Raw genomic sequence first — 16,241 nt, forward strand, 5'->3', positions numbered from 1 at the left:
TGATTAAATAAAAAAACAATGAATACTGTTACAATGAAAAGAAATTTAAAAAATTGGAAAAAAATAGATGAACATAGTTTTTTAAAAGATGAACAAAACTGATAAATGTTTAGCTAGACTCATCAAAAAAAACCCTCAAAATCCCAAATGAACAAAGAGAAATAATAACTGACACCAAAGAAATACTAATTATAAGAGAATATTAGGAAAAATTTTATGTCAAAAAATTGGACAACCTAGAAGAAATGGATAAATTCATAGAACCATACAAACAACCAAAACTAAAGCAGGAAGAAATAGAAAATTTGAACAGACTGATTACCAGCAAGGACATTGAATCAGTAATGTAAACTCCCAAAAAACCAAGGTCCTGGACCAGACACAGTCACAGGATAATTCTACCGAACTTTTAAGGAAGAGATAATACCTATTCTTCCCAAACTATTTCAAAAAATAGAAGAGGAAGAAATATTTCCAAATTCATTCTATGAGGCCAGCATTATTTTCATACCAAAACTAGATAAAGATACGACAAAAAAAAAAAAAAGAACTACAGGCCAATATCTCTGATGAATATAGATGTAAAAATCATAAAAAAATATTAGCCATTAAAATCTGACAATACAGTAATAAAAAAAAAAACATTCACTGTATCAACCAGGATTTATTCCTGGGATGCAAGTGCAGTTCACTAATTGCAAATCAATCCATATGATTCATCACATCAGTAAGATAAGGATAAAAACCATATGATCATTTCAATATATGTAGAAAAAAAGTTTGACAATGTACAAAATTCATTCATGATAAAGCGTTCAACAATTGGTTTAGAAAGAACATAGCTCAACATAATAAAAGCTTCATATGAAAACCCCACAGCTAAATCATACTCAATGGGAAAAAACAATAAGAGCTTCCCCCTTAAGATCAGGAAAAAGACAAGGATGTTCACTCTTACCATTTTTATTCAAAATAGCACTGGAAGTCCTAGCCACAGTAATGAGAAAACAAAAAGGAAAGCCGTCCAAATTGGTAAGGAAAAAGTTAAATTTTCATTATTTGCAGATGACATGACACTATACATAATAAACCCAAAGTGTCTACCAACTGATGAATGGATAAAGAAGATGGGGTTGGAATGTTATTCAGCCATAAAAAAGAATGACATCTTGCCATTTGCAATGACATGGACAGAGCTAGAAAGTATAATGCTAAGAGAAGTCAGTTCATGAAAGACAAATACCATATGATTTCACTCATATGTGGAATTTAAGAAACAAAACAAGCAAAGGGAAAAATTAAGAGACAGAGAGAAAAAGTGAGAGAGAGAGACAAAGCAAGAAATTTATTCTTCATTATAGTGAACAATCTGATGGTTACCAGAGGGGAAGAGGCTTTAGGAATTTGTTAAATAGATGATCGGGATTAAGGAGTACCCTTGCTGTGATGAGCACAGGGTGGTATTTTGAGCTGTTGAATCACTATATATTTTTTTAAAGATTTTACTTATTTATTTGACAGAGAGAGATCACAAGTAGACAGAACAGCAGGCAGAGAGAGAGGGGGAAGCAGGCTCCCCGCTGAGCGGAGAGCCTGATGTGGGGCTCCATCCCAGGACCTTGAGATCATGACCTGAGCCAAAGGCAGAGGTTTAACCCACTGAGCCACCCAGGTGCCCCGAATCACTATATTTTCTACCTGAGCTAATATAACACTGTATATTAACCAATGGGAATGAAAATAAAAACTTTTAAAAAAAAGAACTTACACCACTGAACACCAAAAGGCAAAAAATCTAATAAAAAATGAACAGAAGACATGAACAGATATTTCTCCAAAGAAGACATACAGATGTCTAACAGACACATTAGAAAATGCTCAACATCACTCATCTACAGAGAAAAGCAAATCAAAACCACAGTGAGATATCAACTCATACTTATCAGAATGCCTAAGATCAAAAACTCAAGAACAGGTGCTGGAGAGGATGTAGGTAGAAAACATACCCTCCTACATTGTTGGAGGGAATGAGAAGAGGTACAGCCACTTGTGGCAAACAATATGGAGGTTCCTCAAAAAGTTAAAAGTAAAAATACCCTTTGATCCAGTAAGCACACCACTAGCTATTTACCCAAAGAATACAGAAACACAAATTTGAAAGGATATATACACTCCGAAGTTTACTACATTATTTATAAGAGCCAAACCAGGGAAGCAGCCCAAATGTCCACTGATAGAGGAATGGATAAAGAAGGTGTGATGTACACAATGAAATATCAGTCAGCTATAAAAAGAATGAAATCCTTCCATTTGTAACAGCATGGATGGATCTAGAGAGTATGATACTAAGCAAAACAAGCCAGTCAGAGAAAGACAAATATATAATTTCACTCACATGTGGAATTTAAGAAACAAAACAAATGGGGCGCCTGGGTGGCTCAGTGGGTTAAGCCGCTGCCTTCGGCTCAGGTCATGATCCCAGGTCCTGGGATCCAGCCCCACATCGGGCTTTCTGCTCAGCAGGGAGCCTGCTTCCTCCTCTCTCTCTGCCTGCCTCTCTGCCTACTTGTGATTTCTCTCTGTCAAATAAATAAATAAAATCTTTAAAAAAAAAAAGAGACAAAACAAATGAGCAAAGGGGAAAAAAGAGAGAGAAAGAGAGGGAAACAAACCAAGAAACAGACTCTTAACTATAGAGAACAGATTGAGGGCAGGTGGGTGGGAGGATGGGTGGAATAGGTGATGGGGATTAAGAGTACACTTATCGGGGCACCTGGGTGGCTCAGTGGGTTAAAGTCTCTGCCTTCAGCTCAGGTCATGATCTCAGGGTCCTGGGATCGAGCCCCGAATCGGGCTCTCTGCTCAGCAGGGAGCCTGCTTCCCCCTCTCTCTGTGCCTGCCTCTCTGCCTACCTGTGATCTCTCTCTCTCTCTCTCTCTCTGTCAAATAAATCTTTAGACAAAAAAAGAGTACACTTATCAGGATGAGCACTGAGTGATGTATAGATGTGGTGAATCACCATATTGTACACCTGAAATTAATATAACACTGAGTGTTAAATATACTGGATTTTTTAAAAATGTAGCAAAAACAGTGAAAGAGAGATTAAGAAATCTTCAGACAAGCAAAATGTGAGGAAATTCTTTTCAAGCAGTCCTTCCCTCCAGAAAAAAAAATCTTAAAGCAGTTTTTTTCAGGCTAATGGAAAATTATATACATCAGAAACTTGGCTCTCTCTAAAGGAGGATAGAAATACCATGCTAACACTAATCAAAAGAAGAGTAGCTATATTAACTTCAGATGAAGCCAACTTCAGTACAAGGGGAAAAATTATCAAGAATAAAGTTAAAAGAGTAAGGTGAGGGACTATATAATGATGTATACATCTCACAAAATTGTGGGTTGTTTTTTTTTTAGCAAAAGTCCATTATTGGTTCTAAAAATGTGTCAATTCTTTTATATTTAATACCATTTCACATGGTAGTTTATCATTTGTCTCAAAATGTTTATTTTAAAGTACTTTGTTCAAATTACATACATTGGATTGGTTGCTCTGTTTCTGAGGTCTTTGTTAACCTATAATTTCTTCTATTCCAATCCTCCTTTTTCTTGTTTCGCAATGCTTGTCACATCGCAAAAGCCATGTAAACTGTCCAATGGTATGAACTACATTCTTGATTTATCTGTCTCCTTTCTTTGATGTTATTTAAATTGTTGGAGGAGTTATTTTTCCTAAAAAATTGGAACTATTATCTAGAAGTCTGAATAAATTCAGGTTCAACTTTAGGAATAATGCTTTTAAGAAGTATAAAATATCTGGCTGTCTCAATAATCATAAGATTGATCACTGATATTCTGGTGGTAACAGCCCAATTCCTTCTTTATAGAGTTCCCCATCATTTTTTTTCATTAATTGTTCACCCCTCTGCCTAAAACGATTATTTTATTAAAAACTGCAAAATGGCAATGTCCAATTCTGATATTTCTTCTTCATTTATTAAATTCTTCTCTAAAAAAAACCCTTTTCATTATTAGCTAAGAGTATTTGATTACACTAAAATACAGTTAATATGAGATCATCAGGGAAGATACTAAATTTTCCTTTAATTGCCAATTTCAGAGTAAGGAAGTTGTGTTCCAAATACCTAGGTGGTAATCAATAAAGTTTCTGTTTGTGTTCTATCTTGTTGTTATTGTTGTTTGACTCTATCTTCCCTTTAAGTATCCTCATTAATTCACTTTTAAAATATATTTTACATGTATATTAATGAATACAATCTGATTTTATTTTATTTTTTTAAAGATGTTATTTATTTATTTGACAGAGAGAGATAGCAAGAGTAGGAACACAAGAAGTGGGAGTGAGAGAGGAAGAAGCAGGTTTCCTGTGGAGGAGGGAGCCTGATGTCGGGCTCAATCCAAGGACCCTGAGAACCTGACCTGAGCAGAAGGAAGACCAACTGAGCCACCCAGGTGCCCCAATCTGATTTTATTTCTGTTGCACAAGTTTTCCCATATTATTTAGTGGGAGTTCCTTTGTTTTGATCCCACAGTCCTTTGGATATAAAACTATCAAGATTTTATTATTTCTTTGCTTTCTCATACATATATCATAGACTCACCCTGAACATTTCTTATACCAGTCCTGAAATCAGCCAGGTACAATTTCAAATGTACCAGTTGTTGTAGCATTTCAGAATTCACAGTTTTAGGAACAGGAACCAGACTGTCATTATTTATTTATTTTTGAACAGAATTAAGATGGATGGAGGGATGGAAAGGCAGACAGACAGATACCTGATAAACAAAAATATGTGTAACATTTTTTCAAATATAGAAAGACTCATCAACAGGTTACAGTCTTTATATGTAATGAATTAACTTAACCAGAAAGTAACTTTTGTTAAAGTTATAAAAAGTACACTGTAGCCTTCACAGTGATAGTTTGACTTCTTCTTTGCCAATTTGGATGCCTTTAATTTCCTTTTGTTGTCTGATTGCTGAGGCTAGGACTTCTAGTACTATGTTGAATAGCAGTGGTGATAATGGACATCCCTGCCCTGTTCCTGAACTTAGCGGAAAAGCGTTCAGTTTTTCTCAATTGAGAATGATGTTTGCTGTGGGTTTTTCATAGATGGCTTTGATAATATTGAGGTATGTGCCCTCTATCCCTACACTTTGAAGAGTTTTGATCAGGAAGGGATGCCGTACTTTGTCAAATGCTTTTCCAGCATCTATGGAGAGTATCATATCATTCTTTCTTTTATTAATGTGTTGTATCACATTGATTGATTTGCAGACGTTGAACCAACCTTGCAGCCCTGGAATAAATCCCACTTGGTTGTGGTGAATAATCCTTTTAATGTACTGTTGAAGCCTATTGGCTAGTATTTTGGTGAGAATTTTTGCATCTGTGTTCATCAAGGATATTGGTCTGTAGTTCTCTTTTTTGATGGGATCCTTGTCTGGTTTGGGGATTAAGGTGATGCTGGCCTCATAAAATGAGTTTGGAAGTTTTCCTTCCATTTCTATTTTTTGGAACAGTTTCAGGAGAATAGGAATTGGTTCTTCTTTAAATGTTTGGTAGAATTCCCCTGGGAAGCCGTCTGGCCCTGGGCTTTTGTTTGTTTGGAGATTTTTGATGACTGTTTCAATCTCCTTTTTGTTATGGGTCTGTTCAGGTGTTCTATTTCTTCCTGGTTCAGTTGTGGTAGTTTATATGTCTCTAGGAATGCATCCATTTCTTCCAGATTGTCAAATTTGTTGATGTAGAGTTGCTCACAGTATGTTCTTATAACTGTCTGTATTTCCTTGGTGTTAGTTGTGATCTCTCCTCTTTCATTAATGATTTTATTTATTTGGGTCCTTTCTCTTTTCTTTTGGATAAGTCTGGCCAGGGGTTTATCAATCTTATTAATTCTTTCAAAGAACCAGCTCCTAGTTTCGTTGATTTGTTCTATTGTTTTTTTGGTCTCTATTTCATTGATTTCTGCTCTGATCTTTATGATTTCTCTTCTCCTGCTGGGTTTAGGCTTTCTTTCTTGTTCTTTCTCCAGCTCCTTTAGGTGTAGGGTTAGGTTGTGTACTTGAGACCTTTCTTGTTTCTTGAGAAAGGCTTGTACTGCTATATATTTTCCTCTCAGGACTGCCTTTGCTGTGTCCCACAGGTTTTGAACTGTTGTGTTTTCATTATCATTTGTTTCCATGAATTTTTTCAATTCTTCCTTAAATTCCTGGTTGACCCATTCATTCTTTAGAAGGATGCTGTTTAGTCTCCATGTATTTGGGTTCTTTCCAGGTTTCCTCTTGTGATTGAGTTCTAGCTTCAGAGCACTGTGGTCTGAAAATATGCAGGGAATGATCCCAATCGTTTGATACCATTTGAGACCTGATTTAGGACTGAGGATGAGATCTATTCTGGAGAATGTTCCATGTGCACTAGAGAAGAATGTGTATTCTGTTGCTTTGGGATGAAATGTTCTGAATATATCTGTGATGTCCATCTGGTCCAGTGTGTCATTTAAGGCCTTGATTTCCTTGTTGATCTTTTGCTTGGATGATCTGTCCATTTCAGTGAGGGGAGTGTTAAAGTCCCCTACTATTATTGTATTATTGTTGATGTGTTTCTTTGATTTTGTTATTAATTGGTTTATATAGTTGGCTGCTCCCACGTTAGGGACATAGATATTTAAAATTGTTAGATCTCCTTGTTGGACAGATCCTTTGAGTATGATATAGTGTCCTTCCTCATCTCTTATTATCGTCTTTGGCTTAAAATCTAATTGATCTGATATAAGGATTACCACCCCTGCTTTCTTCCGATGTCCATTAGCATGGTAAATTGTTTTCCACCCCCTCACTTTAAATCTGGGGGTGTCTTCGGGTCTAAAATGAGTTTCTTGTAGGCAACATATACATGGGTTTTGTTTTGTTTTTTTTTTTTTTACCCATTCTGATATCCTATGTCTTTTGATTGGGGCATTTAGCCCATTAACATTCAGGGTAACTATTGAGAGATATGAATTTAGTGCCATTGTATTGCCTGTAAGGTGACTATTACTGTATATTTTCTCTGTTCCTTTCTGATCTACTACTTTTAGGCTCTCTCTTTGCTTAGAGGACCCCTTTCAATATTTCCTGTAGAGCTGGTTTGGTGTTTGCAAATTCTTTCAGTTTTTGTTTGTCCTGGAAGCTTTTTATCTCTCCTTCTATTTTCAATGATAGCCTAGCTGGATATAGTATTCTTGGCTGCATGTTTTCCTCGTTAATGCTCTGAATATATCATGCCAGCTCTTTCTGGCCTGCCAGGTCTCTGTGGATAAGTCTGCTGCCAATCTAATATTTTTACCATTGTACGTTACAGACTTCTTTTCCCGGGCTGCTTTCAGGATTTTCCTCGTTGTCACCTAAGACTTGTAAATTTTATTATTAGGTGACGGGGTGTGGACCGATTCTTGTTGATTTTGAGGGGGGTTCTCTGAACCTCCTGGATTTTGATATTTGTTCCCTTTGCCATACTAGGGAAATTCTCTCCAATAATTCTCTCCAATATACCTTCTGCTCCCCTCTCTCTTTCTTCTTCTTCTGGAATCCCAATTATTCTAATGTTGTTTCGTCTCATGGTGTCACTTCTCTCTCGAATTCTCCCCTCGTGGTCCAGTAGCTGTTTGTCCCTCTTTTGCTCAGCTTCTTTATTCTCTGTCATTTGGTCTTCTATATCGCTAATTCTTTCTTCTGCCTCATTTATCCTAGCAGTGAGAGCCTCCATTTTTGATTGCACCTCATTAATAGCTTTTTTATTTCAACTTGGTTAGATTTTAGTTCTTTTATTTCTCCAGAAAGGGCTTTCATATCTCCCAAGAGGGTTTCTCTAATATCTTCCATGCCTTTTTCAAGCCTGGCTACGACCTTGAGAATCATCATTCTGAACTCTAGATCTGACATATTACCAATGTCTGTATTGATTATGTCCCTAGCCTTCGGTACTGCCTCTTGTTCTTTTATTTTGTAGTGAAATTTTCCACCTTGTCATTTTGTGCAGATATGAGTATATGAAGGAACAAGTAAAATACTAAAATGGTGGCAAAGACCCCAGGAAAATACGCTTTAACCAAATCAGAAGAGACCCCAAATCATGGGGGGGGGAGAAAGGGGATAAAAAGAGGTTCAGAAAAAAAAAGAAACAATTAAAAAAAGAAAACAAATAAAGAAAAAATAAAAAAAGAAAAAAAAATATATATATTAAACTAGTTAAAAAACATTAAAAAAGAAGAAAAGGGTAAAAGTTAAAAAAAATTAGCAGAAGAAGAAAAAAAAATTGAAGAAAAAAAATTAACTGCGAGACTAAAGAATCATGGGGAGAAAGCCATGAGTTCCGTGCTTTGCTTTCTCCTCCTCTGAAATTCTGCTGCTCTCCTTGGTATTGAACCTGCACTCCTTGGTAGGTGAACTTGGTCCTGGCTGGATTTCTTGTTGATCTTCTGGGGGAGGGGCCTGTTGTAGTGATTCTCAAGTGTCTTTGCCCCAGGCGGACTTGCACCGCCCTTACCAGGGGTTGGGCTGAGTAATCCGCTCGGGTTTGCTTTCAGGAGCTTTTGTTCCCTGAGCGCTTTCCGTAGAGTTCCGGAGGATGGGAATGAAGATGGCGGCCTCCCAGTCTCCGGCCCGGAGGAGCCGAGAGCCCGGGGCCCCACTCCTCAGTGCACCCTCAGAGAACAGCGCCCAATTACTCCCGTCTCCCTGGCCTCTGGCCGCGCTCCGAGCTCACCGAGCCTGCGACCGGTTCAAGGTAACCCCAAGCTATGAGCTCACTCCTTGGCTCTGTCTCTGTAGCCGGCTTCCCCGTTCTAATACCTGCAAGCTCTGTGACAGTCAGACACTCCTGATCCTTCTATGACCCTGTGGGACCTGAGGCCATGCTGACCCCGCCTGGGCTTCACCCCAGTTTAGCCTCTGGAGTGATGTCCCTCGGAGGAACAGACTTTTAAAAGTCCCGATTTAGTGCTCCGTTGCTCTGCCACTTGCCAGGAGCCAGCCCCTCCCCCCGCGGTCTATCTTCCTGGTGCTTTGGATTCACTTCTCCACCAGTCCTACCTTCCAGAAAGTGGTTGATTTTCTGTTTCTAGAATTTCTGTTCTCTTTGATCTTCCGTTGGATTTTTAGGTGTTTGCAATGTTTAGATAAGCTATCTAGCTGATCTCCTGCTCCCTGATGTAGTCTAAGCCTGCTACTTCTTCACCATCTTGACTCCCCCCCTCTAACCAGACATTTCTAACCATAATATACTTACATTAAAATGACTTACCTTTCAGTTGACATGCTGGCAGTCAGTCAGGAAGTTATGCTTATTTTGGTAGGATTTGAGCAGTCAAAAAAAAAGTCAACCTCTATTTGGGAAATTTAAAAGTATCTTAATAAATCTGGTTTCAAACCTCCAATAATGTTGACCATTAAGCTGCAACAGCTTTGGTAGAAATACGTTCCTCTGAGAGATGTGAATTGGGCTAGTTGTTACAATGAAATTTACTTGAAAAATTTCTTACCTACAACATTTATAGAATATTTAGATTTGAAGAATGGCAGGAAGAAAGCCTAATTTATGTACTGGGTTGACCAACCGAAAAGGGTTGCCAGACTTTAGGTTTTCTTCTCTTTCCTCCTGAATGAATTAAAGAGATTAAGGGGATTCTGGTCCATAAGGTGGAAGGTTGCACAGGGGACTTTGTTGCCCAAGTGTAGAAGGATATTTGTATACTGAGGTTTGAGGTCCCAAGTCTGGAAAACAAATGGTTCATTTGAATGCTCTTGTACAAGCATTGAGTTCTGTGTTTGAACACAGAGCCCCAATAGGTGGCCACGTAAGAGCAGAAAACATCATTGGCCCCATGACTAAGGACTGCCCTTCTTCTTTTTTTTTTAATCATTTTTTAAAATTTATTTTCAGCATAACAGTATTCATTGTTTTGTACCACACCCAGTGTTCCATGTAATCCATGCCCTCTCTAATACCCACCACCTGGTTCCCCCAACCCCCCATCCCCCTACCTCTTCAAACCCTTCAGATAGTTTTTCAGAGTCCATAATCTCTCATTGTTCACCTCCCCTTCCAATATCCCCCAACTCCCTTCTCCTAAATCCCCATGTCCTCCATGCTATTTGTTATGCTCCACAAATAAGTGAAACCATATGATAATTGACTCTCTCTGCTTGACTTATTTCACTCAGCATGATCTCTTCCGGTCCCATCCATGTTGCTACAAAAGTTGGGTATTCATCCTTTCTGATGGAGGCATAATACTCCATAGTGTATATGGACCACATCTTCCTTATCCATTCGTTCGTTGAAGGGCATCATGGTTCTTTCCACAGTTTGGCACCCATGGCCATTGCTGCTATAAACATTGGGGTACAGATGGCCCTTCTTTTCACTACATCTGTATCTTTGGGGTAAATATGGAGTAGTACAATTGCAGGGTCATAGGGAAGTTCTATTTTTAATTTCTTGAGGAATCTCCACACTGTTTTCCAAAGATGCTGCACCAACTTGCATTCCCACCAACAGTGTAAGAAGGTTCCCCTTTCTCCACATCCCCTCCAACACATGTTGTTCCCTGTCTTGCTAATTTTGGCCATTCTAACTGGTGTAAGGTGATATCTCAATGTGGTTTTAATTTGAATCTCCATGATGGGTAGTGATGATGAACATTTTTTCATGTGTCTGATAGCCATTTGTATGTCTTCATTGGAGAAGTATCTGTTCATATCGTCTGCCCATTTTTTGATATGATTCTCTGTTTTGTGTTTGTTGAAGTTGAGGAGTTCTTTATAGATCCTGGATATCAATCTTTTTTCTGTACTGTCATTTGCAAATATCTTCTCCCATTCCGTGGGTTGCCTCTTTGTTTTGTTGATTGTTTCCTTTGCTGTGCAGAAGCCTTTGATTTTGATGAAGTCACAAAAGTTTATTTTGGCTTTTGTTTCCTTTGCCTTTGGAGACATATCTTGAAAGAAGTTGCTGAGGCTGATATCGAAGAGATTGCTGCCTATGTTCTCCTCTAGGATTCTGATGGATTCCTGTCTCATGTTGAGGTCTTTTATCCATTTTGAGTTTATCTTTGTGTACGGTGTAAGAGAATGGTCAAGTTTTATTCTTCTACATATAGCTGCCCAGTTTTCCCAGCACCATTTACTGAAGAGACTGTCTTTTTTCCACTGTATATTTTTTCCTGTTTTGTCAAAGATTAACTGACCGTAGAGTCGAGGGTCCATATCTGGGCTCTCTACTCTGTTCCACTGGTCTATGTGTCTGTTTTTATGCCAGTACCATGCTGTCTTGGTGATCACAGCTTTGTAGTAAAGCTTGAAATCAGGTAACGTGATGCCCCCAGTTTTATTTTTGTTTTTCAACATTTCCTTAGTGATTTGGGGTCTCTTCTGGTTCCATACAAATTTTTGGATTATTTGCTCCAGCTCTTTGAAGAATACTGGTAGAATTTTGGTTGGAATGGCTTTAAAAGTGTGGATTGCTCAGGCAGTATAGACATTTTAACAATGTTTATTCTTCCGATCCAAGAGCATGGAATGGTCTTCCATCTTTTTGTGTCTTCTTCAATTTCTTTCATGAGTGTTCTGTAGTTCCTTGAGTACAGATCCTTTACCTCTTTGGTTATGTTTATTCCCAGGCTGGTTTTTTGAAAGAATCAATAAGCTCGATAAACCATTGGCCACACTAATCCAAAAGAAAAGAGAGAAAGCCCAAATTAATAAAATTATGAATGAAAAGGGAGAGATCACATCTAACACCAAGGAAGTAGAAACAATCATCAGAAGTTATTATCAACAGTTATATGCCAATAAGCTAAGCAACCTAGATGAAATGGATGCATTCCTGGAAAACTATAAACTCCCAAAATTGAACCAGGAAGAAATCGACAACCTAAATAGACTTTTATCTAGTAACAAGATTGAAGCAGTGATCAAAAACCTCCCAAAAAACAAGAGCCCAGGACCTGATGGATTCCCTGGGGAATTCTACCAAACTTTAAAAGAAGAAATAACACCTATTCTCCTGAAGCTGTTTCAAAAAATTGAAGCAGAAGGAAAACTTCCAGACTCTTTCTATGAATCCAGCATTACCCTGATCCCCAAACCAGGCAAAGACCCTACCAAAAAGGAGAATTTCAGACCAATATCACTGATGAATATGGATGCTAAGATTCTCAACAAGATCCTAGCAAACAGGATCCAACAGCACATTAAAAAGAATCCCAGGTGGGATTCATTCCTGGGCTACAAGGATGGTTCAACATTCGCAAATCAATGTGATAGAACAAATTAATAAGAGAAGAGAGATGAACCATATGGTCCTCTCAATTGATGCAGAAAAAGCATTTGACAAAATCCAGCATCCGTTCCTGATTAAAACGCTTCAAAGTATAGGGATGGGGGAACATTCCTGAACTTCATCAAATCTATCTATGAAAAACCCACAGCAAATATCATCCTCAATGGGAAAAAGCTTGCAGCCTTCCCGTTGAGATCAGGAACATGCCAAGGATGCCCACTCTCACCACACTTGTTCAACATAGTATTAGAAGTCCTAGCAACAGCAATCAGACAACAAAGACAAATAAAAGATATCCAAATTGGCAATGAAGAAGTCAAACTCTCTCTCTTTGCAGATGACATGATTCTTTATATGGAAAACCCAAAAGACTCCACCCCCAAACTACTAGAACTCATACAGCAATTCAGTAACGTGGCAGGATACAAAGTCAATGTACAGAAATCAGAGGCTTTCTTATACACTAACAATGAAAATACAGAAAGGGAAATTAGAGAATTGATTCCATTTACTGTAGCACCAAGGACTGCCCTTCTGCATTGACATAGGGTGACGGCAAGAAGAAAATGTTGTGCAGTTTAATAAGATAACTTCTCTAGACGTGACACTAGATTTCTCTCTTTCAGCAGGTTACTTGGGAATGGGATAGATAACTGGATATCAGTCTAATAGGGCAAATGGATCTCTTAATTTACCAAGTAATAATAGTGCATTTGGAATTCAAGTATATGAAACAGTTCATATTCTTTACAAATGTTGCCCAAGGAAGGTGACTATGAAGATATCAAGAGATAAATGAAAGTTTGATTCTTACCAGAGTAGCTTATTAATCCTGCCCTGAGAAGCAATAGATGTGAAATTATTGAAAAGATTACCTGTAAGACAATTATTGAAAAGATTACCACACAACTTAGTTCAACACACTCTCAACACCGCTAGCTGCTTCATATTCAAGATATTTAACATTGTTGTGACCCAATTTCCTTATCTGTACAATAAGAATAATTAAAAGATTTATCTCACAGGGTTTTTACAAGGCTCCACAAGTTACTATATAAAAAGAGTATTGAATAATTCCTGACACTAGAAAAATGTCATCCTTGATATGTATTGTTTGGTTTATTGGTTTATTGTCATTTTGCTTATGAGCGTGCCTTTAGGACATGCATATTACCATATTTGGAAAGATTGATTTATCAGAGAAGTTAATAAGCTCTTGAGTAAAGCTGCCAGATTTAGCAAATAAAATTAAAGAATATACAATTAAATTCTAATTTCAGATAAATGTTTTTTTGTTCAGTATAAGCACATCCCAAGAATTTCCTAAATACTTATGCAATAGTCTAAAAGCTTTCAAACCCTTTAGTAAGTACTGATTTTCTTCTCCTATAGTTCCAGTAAGATGGAATCACGGAATGAGGTTACCTTCCAAACTAGGTCAAAAAGGAACAACAAACCTTTGCTGAAACTACTAACAACAGAAGCCATCTTTCCTAGGTGCTTGAAAGCCATTAGAATATAACCTAGCCACTGCCAAAATAGAGATTATGCAATAAAGAATAAACAAAAACAATATAGAAGGAAGCAGAGCAAAGAGATGAGAAAGATTAGATGATCAAAATGCTCTCAGTCCCTTGAGGCAGCTGACCAGATGTGATATACCACTGGCCTTTTCATTTATAGGAACCATTAAATTTTCTATTTAGCTAACATTGACTTGTATTAGATCCTCACACTTACAGGTGAAAAACTTCTAGCTAATAAAACAAGTAAGGGTCACCTACAAGGCTTGTGAATCAGAGAATGGTCCGAGCCAGGGGCTTCAGAATCTTAAATTTCATCTTAATATGCATCCATGATCAGCATTCAATAAATAATGGTCATTGTTAATAGCATAGTTCTTACTTAGTAAATGTCTAAAGAATGAAACATAACTAATTTGAGACGCAAGACTGAGTTGCAAAGATAGAGATTTTCTATAAAAGGGCATTTAAACCAACTTATGTCATTCTAGTTCTTCCTATAGTCAACACAATTTTATTTTCTCAAAGAATCATCATAAATATTCTACAACAGCACAGAGCTGTTACAAACATTCTGACAAGTTGAATTAGACAACTGGAGATTTTAGTTCCCTCAAAATACATATACTTTACACAACAAATGGATAAAAATTGCTGGGGCAATTTGAGTTTGGGTTTTTTCAAATTTTCCATATTTGCAAAATTGTTCATGGCATCAGATGACCTAGAATACAGATCTTTTCCCCCTGTCACTTGCTTGATGCCACAAGAGTAGGGGAATACAGTTGCAGCATCATTCTGTAATCCTGTCTTGTGTCTAATTTCTTTTAGTGATGCAGAAAGGTGGTTTTTGTGGTTGATATCATTTTGGTCTAAAGCACAATTGCTGTGACCTTATGCAACTAAAAAATAGTGGGCGGTTACATAGATCTTTGTGATGTATAAAGTAATTTCTGCAATTCTGAAGCCAGATGAACACAGGCCTGAAAGTCAACTCTGCTAATTATCTTAGTCAAGTTATTTTCTCTTTCTAGAACTCAGTTTTCTTATCTGAAAACTGGGCCTCATAACAGCGCCTGCTTCATATGGTTGTTGCAAGGATTAAGTAAGTGAACACGTGTACTCCTAACAGCCTAGGGCACATGGGAGCAGAATGGTAAGTGTTAGCTCTTACGATTATTAATCCATTGGTCCTAATCTGCATATTTTCAAGGAGTTAGCACATTTTATTACTTGTTAACATGCCTTATTCCTGTAACTGCATAAAATCAGGTTCAAAGAAATCAAATAACCAGTCAAGATCACACAGCCTGAGTGTCAAATCTGTGTCCCAGCCTCAGATATAAATGGTGTGAAGAAATAGGGAATGTCTTTTATGGAGATGTTAATTTTTTTTTTCTGGTGTTCTAGGAATCCATGGTCAGTGTTCCCAGGAATGTAGTAAGACATGAAGTGCTTGGTTTTAAATTCAAGACATCCATTTGTCTATATCATTTTTCTTTCATTGAAAGTATAATTAGCCAAACCACTTATTTTAATAATGGGCCAATTCTTGGTGCCCCTGAGTTAGGGAAGTTTTCTAAGAAAAAAAAATTCTTTTCTAAGCTTGAATTTTGAGATGTAAGCTGTTTGTGTTATTTCCCCTTTTTATTTTTTATTTCTTTTCTGGTTTTGTTTTCTGGTGGCTTTTGCATTATAGTTTTATCTTCTACTAAAAACAGTTCATACTGACCTAGATAAAAGTTGTCTCTGTAGGTAGGCAGATTGGCAGACAATAACTAGAGATCTGATTGTGTTAAGAGCTACTTATATCAAAATATGATTTACTATGCTTTTCAGATAAGGATTGTTCTTTGGTCTCTGGTGAGGTAGCAAATACCGTATCATTGCTAAACTTCAACAGCATAAATGGAATTTGTAAACATGAGGATATGGCAAGCACAAATTTGATGTCTATGTTTAGACTCTTTATGACCAGGTTGCAAATTCTAAGGCAGCATTTACTCAGTGGAAAGTAAAGATATAACACAATGACAATGCACCAAGAAACTGCAGAGATTATTTTGACACTAAAGCTTTATTTGATCAATAAGGAAAGCAATTATCTTTGGCTCCATGAAACAAACTCAAATTTAAAAGAAAGATATTAATGTATATGATCTATCTTTTATAATACTAGGGACTGATAATGGACCAAATATGTGCCATTGAAATTATTAATAACTGTTAATATTTATAACTGTTAATTATTAATAACTGTTAAATAAATGTTATTTTCTTTTAGCTCCATTTTCTTTCCAGTGCATAAATGTGGTGCTGGAACATGTAATAGACACAATAAATTCCTACTGACCAATTAACAAAGCTTAAAAAAA

Source organism: Lutra lutra, chromosome X, assembly GCF_902655055.1.
Source record: "Lutra lutra chromosome X, mLutLut1.2, whole genome shotgun sequence".
NCBI classification, from domain to species: domain Eukaryota; kingdom Metazoa; phylum Chordata; class Mammalia; order Carnivora; family Mustelidae; genus Lutra; species Lutra lutra.